At 42.4% G+C, this 15455-nt stretch overlaps 1 long non-coding RNA gene across 2 annotated transcripts in view; it reads right to left on the minus strand.

The window, feature by feature from the left end:
- LOC309348642 overlaps positions 1-15455 on the minus strand; it is a 126444-nt gene that overhangs the window by 89734 nt on the left and 21255 nt on the right. The window lies entirely within an intron of this gene.

The following is a 15455-nucleotide window of genomic DNA, read 5'->3' on the forward strand; positions in this document are numbered from 1 at the left end:
TGTTAGGCACCAGAGGTCAGCCTTGTTCTGTTCATTAAAACAAACAAACAACCAACCTACAATATAGTCTGGGTTCTTTCAGATGGGGAAATAGGAAGTATCATTTTCTGATCCATCTCACAAGCTTAGTACACAAGATGAGTGCAATCTGCTGAAGATCCATAATCAGCTGGCTTGGTACTTATATAAAACTCGAAATGGATAATCCATTTTTAAAAAGAAGTTCCCCCTCTTCAGAGGCAAGCTCAGGGTGAATTCACATATGCCCTGAGGACAATGAGAAAAATAGCAAAAGTGTCGATATTTCTCTCCCAGCTTGGCCACCATATATAGGTGCCACCCATGAAATGAGGTTATTTCTAGAAATTTCTGACAACACTCAGACAAAAAGTCCTGAAAGGAAGCTGTAAGTCTGAAGTTTAATGCGTCTTTAACCAGTATGGTGCATTCAAGGGGTTTGGGGCAAAACTCCCACCAGGAGTTGGCCATGCATACATCATTTTAGCTAAATCAAAGTCACCCTGTGGCCTTCTAAACACCCTAGTTAGGATTGCAGTCATGGCAGCTCAAGGAAATGGGCCCCTTCAGGAGACGCTCAATGGCATAATATTTCCATCAGCCAGAACTCGAATTGTTTGACTCCACAACCTCTACACATTTCAAGGCATCACAACACCATTCCATAGTTCCTCCAGCTCTTTTGTTCACTCTTTTCTCATCCGCTTTAGCCAGCAGGACTGTACCTTTGTCCCACATTATTTATTGCATTTGTAGCCAACTGTTTTTGCTCCAAGGACCTCAAGGTTGCCCATATGGTCGCCTTCATTTAATCCCCAGAAAAACCCTGTGAGGTAGGTTAGGCTGAGAGGCAATGACTGGCCCAAGGCAGAGTGGAGATTCCTAGTCTTGACACCCTAACCCCTACACCCCACTGGCTATCACCAGGCAGAAAATGAATGAAAAGATTGGCGGATGAACAGGCTGTGCCGAGGAATATGGACTCCCTCTTCACTGCATAAGCCAGCAATGTTGAACCTCTGACTCTCCAGGTGTTGTTGGATTGCAACATCACCCTTAATCCTTGGGCATTTTGGCTGGGGCTGATGGGAGTTGGAACCCAACAACATCTGGAGAGAGCCACTGTGGTGTAGTGGTTAGGAGCAGTGGACTCATAACCTGGTGAACCGGATTTGTGTCTCCGCTCCTCCACATGCAGCTGCTGGGTGACCTTGGGCTAGTCACACTTCTCTGAAGTCTCTTAGCCTCACTCACCTCACAGAACGTTTGTTGTGGGGGAGGAAGGGGAAGGAGATTGTTAGCCACTTTGAGACTCCTTAGGGTACTGATAAAGCAGGATATCAAATCCAAACTCCTCCTCTTCCTCTTCCTCTTCCTCTTCCTCTTCCAATGGGCAGTTCAGGAGTACTTTGTATACTGACTGGATATCCTTTAGCTTCAAGTAACATGGTAGTTATTTAACAGGGTTGGGGGGTCTGTAAACAGGTTTCTTTTCACAAACTTGTGCATCAGAGCCTATATTTGTCCACCTTACTCCTGAGTGCATGCAGGTGGGTACGCATAGGTGGGAAATCATATGCTGTTATTTCTAACATGACCAAATGTGGATAGATTCTGGTCCCCTTAACACCAAGCAGTGGCAGGGGTGCTTACTTGTGCCCCCTGCAGCCTTGGAACCTGACTTCCGGTGGTACCAGTCTCTTGTTCCCAGAGGAAGAAGGCTTGAAACCAGGGGAGGGTAGTGGGATGACGATAAGTGGTCAAAGGGAGAAGGATCAGACTGGGAGGAGGAGATGGCAGAAGCAGAAGTAGTGAACAGGAAGAGGCTATGGCAGAGCACTGTTCAGACTCCAAGGCAGAAGCAGGGGCTGGGGAGGAGTGGGGCAAAGAGGCAGAGGGGCTGGCTGCAGAAGACGCCAGGGAGTCTCCCCTTCCTGCTGTGACTGGCTCCCCTCCTCCCCTGGTCTCCTAGAACATGCTGAGAAATAAGGAGGACAGAGAAGAGGGAGGTTGTGCGCAGATGCAGCCTGAGACTGTGTGGGAAAGACCCTGGAGATGAGGAATCCCACTGGACACTGGGAAAGTTTCATCTACATGTCACTGTGAAGGACACTGGGAGACCTTCAGTCCTCATAACTGTTTCATTGGGGCAAGACCTCCTTTAAAGAGTCGCTGAGGCCACTAGGCCAGTGCTGTAGATTTCCTTGAATAAAGAGTTAACTGAATCGAATGATTCATTGTGTTGTGCTAGCCTATTGCCTGACTCCAGCCCTGACACTCTGCTGTGACCCCCAAATCTCAGGGAAACCTGCATGAAGGGGCCTTAAGATGCTTTTCACTTCAGCTCTGCCAAGCAGTTGCACCGTTCTGGCATGAAACTACGTAGTATCGTCAGCAGTAAAAGTTATATTCTGGCCAACAAAGGCACATTTCTGTTTACTGTTATATATAAAAAAAACAAGCCACAAAGAAGCAAAGGCAGAAAGCTATAAGATTAACTAATGCGATTATATGGATTAATTCTTTAAATGCAGATTACAAATGTGGATTTTTAATCAATGATGCTCACTAGGGAAGCAAGTTTGCTGAAGGCACCTCTGTAAATATTCTAGTCACATCTCCAGAGGGTGGCCATGCATTTAAGAACCCGGTCTTGCCACTAAATGATACTTCTGTTTATTTCACTTCTCACTTACCCTCAACTTTTGGGGGGGAGGGGGTTCACCGATATTGACACAGCACTTCATAGCCTGTTTATTGCAGCACTTTCGGTGCTGATGATCAGTGAACACAGAGGAAAAACCAGCAGACAAACAATTTTCAAAGCAAGATAGGCATTTTTAAAATATATATCTGTTCGATAGGCAGTTCCTGTATGTTATGCTCATAGACCTAGGACCAGTGGACGAGCTTCATGCTCCGGCACCGGGGGTGGAGAGCAGGCGGGGAGGGACTGGCACACGTCCTGGGGGCGGGGCACCCAGTGCGGGTGGGAAGACAGCCACGATGGCACCCCACCAGGATTGTGCTGCAGGGGGCGGTGCGCCCCCCCCCCGCACTCCTCTTCCTCTGCCAGTGCCTAGGACACAACTCTACATGTCTGGGTCCTGCTCACCCAGAACCAAAGAGTTGGAGGTGACTGTACAGGCCGTATTGTCCACTCCCAACCAATGCAGAAATGGTATCATGACAGCATCCCAAATAGGCAGCCATGCTGCCACTGCTTGAAAACCTTTAATGACAGAGAACCCACTGCCTTCCAAGCAGGGATACGTGTTGAAGGTCCCAGATTCAAACCCATGCATTTCCAGGTAGGCCTGGTAACAACTCCATGAATCAGTGGAGAAAGTACATTCAGATCTCCCAGCATAGCTTTACAAAATCTGTTCATGCAGAAACACTGCTGCTTATATCAAAATCTTGTTTTAATTTAGATTTTAAACAAAAACAAGAACCCTACAACTTATCTTTCCAAACAGCATTCAAGGCAGTTCCAGTATAAACCAGCTAATAAGACACAATCATTTCTATCTTGCTCTAGCTGTGCACAGCCAAACCTTTCCTTTAGATACCGCTTAACAAAGTAGCATTTGAATTTAGTTGTAGCGGAGCTGGAAAAGTATATCTTGCTGACGTGAAACTGCAAACTGCAAAAAGGAAGCAATTATTTGTCACAATTTTGTTTAAATGTTCCAAAAACGGTACGGCTTGTTCAAACTGTGCGTTAGAGAAGTGTGCCTTCCTGGCGTACGTTAATGGAAAGGACTGCAAACAAATGAGAGACTTTGTTTAATTAGCACTGAAATTGAGTGTGCATGGCTGGCGACTGTTAAAAGTCCATCTGGCCAAAGACAAATGAGGACCAGAATGTACAGAAGTCTCCCAAACCTGGCTTGGCAGAACACACTAACTGCAGCCTTGGAAAAGGGCAGGGTTTCAAAGGAGAAAATGATGCCTCTTTAGAAGTCCCAAGTAAATAAGGCAATACTCCCAGGTCACTGTGGATACAGGCAGGCAGACATAATAAGGGGTGAAGGCAAGACGGGACATGAAAAGCTCTTTTTGCACTTCCCGCAGCTGCCGCTTCACTGTGGCAGGGAGCGAGTGAAGTGAAAGTGAAGTCCCTGGGGTGAGTTTTCATAACCATTTCTGACAGGCAGGAATAATTACACGCCGATTTTCTCCTCTGAGGTTTGAACTTTCTTGTGCAGGCAGTCCTATGTAGACAGGTTTAAAATCTCACTCCGCTTTGAACTACTTCCACAAACTATTCAGATACGTAATGCAGCAGAGCAAAGATGGGCACAGGGTTGAGGTGTGTGTGTGTGTGTGCCAGTGGCTTCAGGAGAGAATGCCATCGCCCACTTCCTCTTCCTGGCCAAGCCCTTCCTTTGCTCTTCACCTGTCAGCAAGGCTAAACTGCCTTATTATAAAGCTAGTTTGTCTTCACAGGGCTCTCAAGTGCTTTTGTGATTCATGACACAGGAAACGTATACTCTCTGAACCCACAACTAAGGCTGCATGTACATTGTACATTTAAAAGACATTTAAAGCAACTGATTCCCCGCCCCCCCCCCCGCAAATCCTGGTAGTTTCCCCCTCACAGAACAACTATTCCTGGCAACCTTAAACAATAGTTCACAGGAGTCTTTAGGGAAAGTCATGTGGTTTAAATGTATGGTGTCTCTGCAGCCAGAGGGTTGTGTGTCCATATTATAGTCAGCTGGGGGGGGGGGGAGAGATAAAAGTACTCATATCCAGAGCTTTTTTTCACCCAGAGCTCAACTCAGGCACCTCTCAGGTGGGCACCATTGCCATTCTAAGAGAACCAGGGAGAGGTTCATGGTGAGCTCCGGCTCCTCTTTTTCTAGAACTATAGCACTGCTTATATCTTGAGCAGTTGAGTACCATCACAAAAAAGCACTGAAACAGCAGAGAAAGGATCTTAATCACCATGTCTGTTGCCTACACCTTACAAGAACTAAGGTAAGCAAAAAAATCTGATCAATATTTTCAGATCTGTCCATGTATCCATACACATGTCTTAGATAAAAATCCACAGAATTATCATCAGGGGGATGTTTACTGGAGACAATTGTGTGCCACAGACATCAATACAATAGACACAATTACTCTATAAATACATATATTGCCTTGCTTATTTGGGGGAATTAGCAAGCACCAGACAGCAAGTGAAATTACTTCTCCAGACTGAAGCACCTGTGCACAAATAGAACTAGCAAGATGCTTCATTGTTACAATTTGCAAAGGCAACCCAAACCCATATGTACTTATCCATAAGCATAACCAGCTCCTAATACAAATATAGAAATGGGCAGCTTTAAATACATAGTGCTGATGGGGCCTTAGCCTGTGATTATGAAAGCAAAGTAAGTCCATTTGAACTTCCTTAAGAAATAATTTTCTTACTTCATACACTTACATCTATTAATAGTAACTTGTAACGTCAGGTAGTAAGTGTGGTATACTAAGACTTTTAGGGTGTGATCTACAAACCATATAAAGATTACATACCCAATATCTATTTACTTATGCTATACTTTTGTTGAATTCCCTATAGTTCTCAAGAACAAATGGAAAGGGTGTTTGTTTGAAGAAGCAGCTTTGGCGATTGTTCCCCAGCTTTGAAAATTCATCTACTCACTACTTGATAGCATCTTGGTGTGATTCCAGAAGCAATGCAATTGAGGTTGAATTGCACTGTTAAGATATAATTAACTTGTGCCATTGATGTTTAATGGAATGTTAGCCATGACTAACTTTCACTGGAAAGAGGCCAATGTGTCTTAATGAGTGGAAGAACAGTGGTGTGCAAGGCAATCCTAACCATGTCTACTCAGAAGTAAGTCCTACTGAATTTAACAGGGTGCAACGTCACAGACAGGGTTAGGAACCATAACCTTATCTTCTCATTACTTTCAATGAAAACTTTTGATGGAATGTGGCTACTGAAGCCATTGCAAATATGCCACCTTAAGTGATTTCGATTATGATGTTAGGGAAACAATGAGTCTTTTTCAAAGGTATGGCTGTTGTTCTGTATGCAAAGGGTTACAAATAGCTCAGAGTCTGTGTGACAATGTGGGTACACAGCGGCATGCAGGGTACCTAGGGGATAGAGCTCTCCTTTGAATTTCTCTCCACACTGAAGAGAAATACCATTAGAAGCCCCATCCTAGCAGGGCTAGATTAAATCAGTCTCAGCCCATTACTTTAAATAATCAATACCCATAAGTACCAGGCGTCTGTCTCTCACTCCATCATGAAAGCTGGAAAGCTAAAGGAGGAGACATGTAATTATAGACATTTTCAAGGTTCATTTTTAGGAAAATTAAACATCTAACATTATGACACTTGACAGGCTGCTTCTTTCAATAGCTCTGGCACATCCTACACAAATACAAGACAGAGCCAGAGATCAGAGGCAGAGAAAAGGCAATTTCGCTTAATCTTCTAACTGCTACCTTCACTTTTTCAACAAACCTAACAATGCCGTGTGCATCCTATTGAAGACAGGGAGTAAAACTCCCATTAATTTTTATGGATCAGGACTGTATCAAGAGAGCTTGGCTGTCTACCTGGGAAATTTTTACTTTATGGTTTTGTTTCTCCTGTCAACATCTTTGTCATGGCTTGTGCAGGGGAGTTAACCTATGAGGAACATCTGCTACAAAATACACTGTTGTGCAGTAGGCAGCAACAAAGAGAACAAATTCTACTGCTCTGTTACAGTGGTTTTGGACACTGGTTTTTAAATCTCTGTGACAGGGGCTAGCAGACTTCAGACTTTTGGGATCCACCAAGTGGAGCCATGTGTGACAAGACACACACTTAAAGGTAAAGGTAAAGGGACCCCTGACCATTAGGTCCAGTCGTGACCGACTCTGGGGTTGCGGCGCTCATCTCGCTTTATTGGCCGAGGGAGCCGGCGTACAGCTTCCTGGTCATGTGGCCAGCATGACTAAGCCGCTTGTGGTGAGCCAGAGCAGCACACGGAAATGCCGTTTACCTTCCTGCTGGAGCGGTACCCATTTATCTACTTGCACTTTGATGTCCTTTCGAACTGCTAGGTTGGCAGGAGCTGGGACCGAACAACAGGAGCTCACCCCGTCACAGGAATTCAAACTGCCGACCTTCTGATTGGCAAGTCCTAGGCTCTGTGGTTTAGCCCACAGGGCCACTAATAGTCTATGTTAAAGGTGGAGAACCTGTAGCCCTGCAGTTGTAGTCCAGCAACATATGTAAGGCCAGTTTTCCTGCACCTGGACAGAACCCAAAGCTGTTCTGTGCAGAATGCACAGTGGGAAATACTGTGAAAAGGAAATGTGTGGCTAGGCACATACACAAATCACTATATTTTACAGCACTAGACCACAATGTAAGAACCCCTTTTAGGGATTTCTTGAGATAATTCTTACCCTCATGCACACAGACATGCAGTAGTGTTTGCAATTTGCATACAGCCATACTCCTCCTCCTCCAAACCTAGTCTCCTCCAAGAATCTTAGCCTTTCTTCTACAGTGCAGTATCTATGGCAAAATTATAAGAAGAGGATTATCTAGAATATCCCCAAGCAGACAAGAATTGGTATTCTTTCACCAATACCAAAACTGCTGCCTTCAGTTTTTTGACACTTATGCCAGACTTTTGACTTGTACTTCCTTAACCTTTGTACAGATCAATTATGTTCAATTTTCAATTATGCAGTGATTTGGCATGATGATACGCAATGGACAAGAGGATGACACTGTTGCCTGCTTAGGTCATGCCATCTCATAAACCGCTTGCGTACTCAGAAGTAAGCCATGCTTTTTCAATAGTATTTCTTCTCTTGCTTAGGAGTGCAGCCAAAGAGCTCTTTTTATGCTGTTTTGAAAACAAATGCTTGAGAAATATGATTTCTATGGATTTTGATACCAATGGACCCGATCCACACCATATGAACTCAAGTGTGTAACTAACCTTCAGATTTTGCCTTTCTCCAAATTTTGCAATATGCTTATTGTAGTTTAATGTCCAAATTAATAAAAATGAATATTTTAAGATAAAATGTGTTTAAGAAATGTGCAACTTGAAACTTGTAAGCCCAGCTACCTCCCTCTGTATTTGGGGTAAGGTGGTTTTGTGCACATAAGCTACAGTGGGAGTCGATTTGTGTTACCCACAGCAAACTCTTTCCGGAAGCGCGAAAAGCTCCACCTGATTTATTTACTTATTTGCTAAATCTATGATTCACCATGAACTTATTTCAGGGTGGATTCAAACCTTATTGCATAGGATGGTACTGAAATTGCTTCTGTGCCTCAGGAGATATAAGGGAGTTGCAATTATAGGTGTTAGTTCTTTTTAAGATGGGTTAACATAAGGATCTGGTCAATGGCCCATTTAGCTTAGCATCCTTTTTCTTACAGTGGCCAACCAAATGTCTGTGGGAAACCAGGGAGCAGACATGAGCAGAACAGCACACTCTCCTGTTGTTTTCAGCATCACTGGTATTTTGGAAGCTTTGCTGCCTTTGTACAAGTAGAGCAGAACCATGATGGCTAGTAGCCGCTGATAGCCCTCTTTCTCCATGTGTTAGTCCTCGCCTCCATGGTTACTGAACCAGTTAAAGGAGAATTAAAACCGCATCATTGCGATACATCTTGAGATAATTTTATTGGAATAAGATACAAAGTCATCGGTATATTTGGTAGCTTATTATATTTATGTGGAAAGTGTTTTAGTTGCAATGCACAAATCTTTGAGCTTGGAGGATAGCAGCAAAATGAGATTCCTTGGCCTAACATCTGCTTTAAGAGAAGGCTGAGTGAGAAAGTGGGAGGGGTGTTAGAAAGGTGTTCTACATTGCCAAGAGGAATTGGGGGGGGGCAGTTTTGTGCAGGAGGATTATTAATTATGAAACAAACAACTGGGAATAATACGATTTGGGCTAATAACTTTTGGCATGGTTAGCTGAACACCTAAATTCGTCTAGGCATGCATGCAAAGCTACAAATATGGAAAATTTACTTTTTCTCCAATTAGCCATGACACCTAAACTAGAACTCCCATATTCAGATGCAGTGCAGCTTTTGACTCACAAATCAACTTGGGGGTAAACAGTAGGAGACTTCTCTCTCCACCACACATTGATTGAGAGTTTCTGAGGCACATCTTACTGGGAGCTGTTGGAGAAAGAATGCTGAACTAGAAGGATCTTGCATGGCATTTCTTACATTCATAGCTGGCAAAGCAGTGGAGCCAATGAAGATCAGGAACCATGCATCCCCCCCCCCCGATCATTTTGGGATCCCCTTCCATTTTTCATGATTGCAGGTGTTCAGCACATCTCCAATTCAAACAAGAGCATGACAGAATGGAGGCATTTCCCTCCAGCAAGGAATAAAATACCATTGACAACAGGTAATATATATCATAAAGTGAATTGGGGAGAAGAGGATGCTAATGAGATAGTCAGACCCTCCAGGGATCTCCTTTGAATTCACTCCTTGATGTGATCAAATTGAACCTTTCTGTAAAATTATTCCTTTTCAAACCATTTTATAAAATCCTGTACTTGTATGGATTTCTCCCAATGGATCTATATCTGAGTAGTCTTGAACTGAGGGAATGTGCCAGTTACAGATAGGTAGCCGTGTTGGTCTGCCATAGTCAAAACAAAACAAATTCCTTCCAGTAGCACCTTAAAGACCAACTAAGTCAGTTCTTGGTATGAGCTTTCGTGTGCATGCACACTTCTTCAGATATGCAGGGAATGTGCATTCATCATCTCTGGAAAGGAATCATCATGGCACTGTTTTCCATCCTGCATTTCTTTTCATTTTTAAAATATCCATCCTGCATTTCTTTTCATTTTTAATAAATATCCATCCTCTTTCAGAAGAGCCTCGGACAGTGCAAATACCACCTTCATTGCCCCCGAGTAATAACTCTGTTAAAAGTGAAGATAAAAATGTTTCACACAGACTACAACACAAATAAAAGGATGCAAATTGAATGCAATGTACAGTGCTTAATCTGATGCATGGTTCTTCCCTGGAACCTCTTTTGTAGTTGTTCTCTATTTTAAAGTGCTAGAACTATTAAACCATAATTAATAAAGTCTTTAAATTTAGCTTGTACCCTTGTATAGGTGTGCTAATAGGTTAAAAGAACAAATTCCCTAAATGTTTGCCTCTTTCAGACTTTCCGCGTTAAATAAAGGTCATGGTCAAAAAGCGAAAACCATATCTGAACACAAGGATAGTGAAGATTACTGCATCTCATTAAAAGAAGGCACAAACATAGATGCTTCAATTAAAATTCAGGATGAATAGGAAGCTGAGGTGCCAAACAACAGTGGACAGTTATAACTTTGAAGTCACTAGTCTATGGTTTATTTAATAAAATGAACAAACAAACAAACAGCAGCTTGTTTTTGCAATTCCAAAGTGACCCAAAGGAGTGCTTAAACAGATGAAATAGTTCAGGCATTTCCTAGAGGAGGCTATAGCACTTGAATTAAGTAATGATACATGGAGAGTGCCCACAGTGGCATGGAAGTAGATTGAAATGAGTAACATAAAGGTTATGAGGAAAACCCTATTAGTAGCACTTGTGGGTCTCCAGTGTGGAGCAGAAAGAGTAGGAGGCTTTCAATTGACTTACTACCTGTTCCTCCTATTAAGGAATAACTCCTTATTTAATATTAATCTTTAGGGTGCTTCCAGACAGTCATCATTTTGGGATGGGATTTAATAACATACTGGCAAAAAAGAAAAAAAAAAGATATGGAGCTCTTATGCAACAAACCCACTTTCTCAAAAGATCAGACTTTTTGCAATAAGGAAAGTCATAGGAAAATGCAGTGGAAAGTGTGGGATAACCCAAGCTTTGGTACCACATTGTCGAGCCTCTCTGAAAGCAAACTGGGATGCTTAATAAACAGAAAATTTGGAAGAGAGAGGCTTTAGTATTCCTAAATACAGGCACTCCCCTTTTCACCTCCATTCTGCCCTCTTCCAGGTGCCAAAGGATTACACATCAATTGGACACATCTAAAATGGCTGCCACCTGTATAGAACTAGTGTCATGGTGGTAAGCATAGCCTTCCCCCCCCCCCTAAGAAGGTGCCTAAGCAAGTTCATTCATCACTCTTGCTCTTTCCTGGGAATCTCTTATCTCCATGTGAAATATACTCGGAGCTGAGTGTTGATTTCATGCTCTTTATTTCAGCTCATGGCAAACAGGGAGTGAGTCTTCCCCAAAACCTCTGGCTATATATACATTATTTACACAATGGGTCCCACGTGATCAGCTGATTCAACTCCCCTCCTGGAGCCAGATTGGGAGGCTCCTGCAGACCAATCAGGATGCTACCTTCTAGGATCCTACTTGCCTATTGTTGTAGGATCCAAGCTCAGTACATAACACTATGGATGAAGCGCAAGCTTTGCAAATAAATATTTATGGCACATTAACAAAACCATGCAATCGTAAGACAGAACAAACTGGGAGTGCTCCCAGACTGCCACTATTTTATGCATTGGATTCTATAAAAGCAAATCCAGGTCACACAATTAATCCAGATTTGGAACTCTTGCGCAACCAGCTTCCTTCCAAAACTAATGGGCTTTTTCTGGTAAGGAAAGTGATACACTAGAAAATACACTAGAAAGTATGGGGTAACCATTGCTTGACATGACATTGTATAACCTCTCTGCAAACTTTACACAGACAGATCACAATGAATACTCAATAAGCAGGTCATCTGGAAGCAACATAATCTACTAGATGGCAATTGTGAATCCATGTTCAAATTGCCACTCACCCATGAAGCTCACCACATGACCCTGGGCCAGTCACCTTCTCTCAGCCTGACCTACATCACAGGACTGTTATGATGATAAAATTGTGAAGAGAAAAACCAGGAAAGAGGGAATATAAATCTGGGGGGGGGGGGGCAGTATTGATTTGGGAGTGTGTCTAAGGTCTTATATTTAATATTCAACCCCTTATCATTCCATGTCAAGGCAGCTTAATTTTGTTTGTGCTGCATTTTCTGGTAATACTTTCTCAACCATCTTTTTCCCATCAGATTTTTCACTTTTATTCAAGTTCATATCCTAACAGGCAACAGTATAGAAAGAAACACATGTCCGTATGTCTTGACTTTGGACTAAGAGTGAAAAACAAATGTGTAAGAGAAGCAGAAGATCTCACAATGCAAACTGAACATTTTATAAAAATGGTGTGATAATTAAGTACTATTCTATAACTGAAATTACTTTGTTCCAGTGCCAGGTAACTTTTTCTTATTAAACTGAAGCATTAATTGGTCATTTCAGCACCTGCTGATAATGGATGCTACAGACATTGTTCACATGTTAATAAGAGCAGATTACACATTAAGAGAACTGTTGAAAAATGATCCACAGGTGGTACTTGACTCCAAATGAACTAGCTAACATGTTTAGATCTAAAAGTGACCTATGCTGGAAAAGTAAAGGAACAATTGGCACATTTTATCATTCATGGTGGTCTTGCAGAATAATTAAAGGATTGTGGGAGATGGTTCATAACGAACTTAAGAAAATGTTTAAGAAGGTTTCCTAAAAACCCAGAAGCTTTCCATCTGGGAATAATACAGTGGTGTAGCGTGGGGGGTGCAGGGGAGGCCGGCCGCACCGGGCACAACATCTGGGGGTTAGGGTTAGGGGGCGCAAATCCACGGGTTAGGGGGCGCAAATTACTTGCCTTGCCCCAGGTGCTGACAACCCACGCTACGCCACTGGAATAATAACAATGGAATTCCCAAAAATCACTCTACGTTAGGGATGGTTGTGACTACAGCAGCCCAAACTCTGGTAATACAAAAGTGGAGAACAGATGCAGTACCATCGCAAGAAGAATGGCATCTTAAAATATTAGATTATGTAGAACTTGCCAGCATGACAAACGGATTAAGAAATAAAGATGATAAACTAAAAGAAGACTGGACATTATATATAGGTTATATGGAAAAATACTATAATAAAAAAACAAGTAACAGACTGAAAAAATAATCAGCAGTAGACATGACAAAGTGGGATAGTGTATAGTATGGAAAACAATTTTGTAGAGTAAGAAAACACAGTTTGAAAAGATATCAGATAGGGAACCAGGGAAAGAGTGGAAGGGGAGTTAAAGTCAAGATATATAAGAGTATACTGTATAACTGACTTTCATACATGAGGGTTCTATTCTCATGAGGATACTGCCTTTGATGCCTGCTATTTAATTTATAGTTGTTTTCAATGTATTTATTTATTTTATCTATTTATTAGATTTATATAGCACCATTCATCATAAGATCTCAGGGCGGTACACAGAAACATGCAGAAACATGAAATAAACTAAACTCCAACTCCCATCAGCCCCAACAAACGTGGATAATGTTCAAGGATGGTGGGAGTTGCTGTCCAATGATGTCTGGAGGACACCATATTGGCTACTATTGCTGTAGCATGTAAACAGTTTTTGGAAGCTGCAGTAATGGAAAATGTGTTGTTGCGTGTGTGTCCTGCTTACGGGCTTCTCATAAGCTAGGGTTGCCATATTTGAAAAAGGGGAAATCTGAACACAAAAGTTGAGCTCTTTTTTTTGCCAAATCTTTTTAAAAAGAGCTTTTTGAGCTTTTTTTAAAAAATGGAATTTGCCCAAATTCACACTGCCAACATGGGTTGCCATACATCTGGAATTTCCCAGACATTTCAGCGATTTCTACCCGTACACTGTTTCTGATGGCCAAATTCTGGCTATGTCTGGGACGTTTCGGACGTATGGGAACCCTACATAAGCATCTCATTGGCCACCAAAAGAACAGGATGCTGGACTAGATGGGCCACTGGTCAGTCTAGCAGGCCTATTCTTATGTTTTTAAGAAAACAGTTGATGCTGAAATGCTTGGGTTTCCAACATAACATAATAGGATGATAAAAACATGGAATTTGGTGTCACACTATTATAAATGTTCTACTTGTGCAAATGTGCAGCTTTCAAGATGGAATGATCACTCTCTGTCCCTGCGCACTTCTTGGCAGGAGGTGTGTGAGTGCTCTTCCCAACCCTCCAAGCCAATTTTGTGGGGCACTGGGAGGGAAGAGGGAGGATGCCCTGTTGTACAAGCAGAAGTGCTTGTAGGGCTCCCTAGATGAATCCTGCCCTATGCGCTCTGTGTATGGTTTTTTAAAAAACATTTTAATACAATTTTAGTGGAGGTTATGATTTTATGAAGCTTATTTATTTTTGTTTGCGACTTTCATTTGTTTTTACTTTACCCCCCCTTCACATTTGGCCTATAAAGCCTTGCTTGTAAAAGTTACTGATGCTTACTCACTTCTGAGAAATAGAAGATAAAGGGGGAAAAGACAGTGCAGATGGGCAACAGACTGCTAGAGCGCCCAGGGCATGAGAATTTTGGTAGCCCTGGGAGACAATGCAAGCACATATGTCGTACCCTGAAGTAGCACACCATCTATAAATACATTTTGTATGTTGATAGACATGCACAGCTGAAATGAGTGTGTTTAAAAAATCATGATTTTTTTTTTTTAATGGAAGCAGTTTCCACTGTGAGTCCTCAGAGTTGAGAGACCAAATGAACTGGTCATGAAACAAGCGGTGATGGATCTCAAATGTGGCAAGAATTTATGCCAGCTTCCCAGTTTTACACCCCATTCAGTTGGATGGAGGTTCTGAAAATGGATGGCTTTACTTGCTTTATTGACCAATATTACACAAGCATCTATAGCCAAATGAAAACCTCTGCTATAGTTCCTGGGGTTGTGGGGAGAGAGACCTGACTCTTACTTTCCATAAAATTGTGCCCTCTTCGGCTTCTGTCGGCTGCTTTTCTCTCAGAGCTGATTCAAGAAACTGAAAGAAAAGGTTGAGTGCCTTGTACTTTTGCTTCCCCGGTTTCTACAGTAACATATGAAGTGGTGCTTACAAATCTCGCTTCACATTTACAAGTGGAAGCAAGCAAGCAAGCAAGCAAGCACATGACTCTTTGTGCTTCTCCTTCTCACATCTAACATTTGAACCATTACAAGGACCAAACTAGATGTCTACTTCAACAGGACTCCTGAAGAAAAAAAAAGGAATCTGTGTGTTTAAGCTCCCATTTTTATCAGCAGCTGCATTAGTGACCCTCTGACACAAAGAGAAGAACACATCCATGTCAGAGTCAGCATAGATTAGAAGATTTTGATGTGAGGTCACAATCTACTTACTGTAACAGCATACCCTCCAACTTTTCGGGAGGGTAAATCGGGATGCACACACCCTGCACCATACGCCCCTCCCTGCCCCCCACCGCCTTAGCTTCTGTGGCTCGGGCCATGGCAACCTGAGGCCTACCTGCATGGCTAATCTCAATGCCAACACTGTCCCC

The sequence above is a fragment of the Podarcis erhardii genome (assembly GCF_964252035.2).
Source record: "Podarcis erhardii genome assembly, chromosome: 1".
NCBI lineage: Eukaryota > Metazoa > Chordata > Lepidosauria > Squamata > Lacertidae > Podarcis > Podarcis erhardii.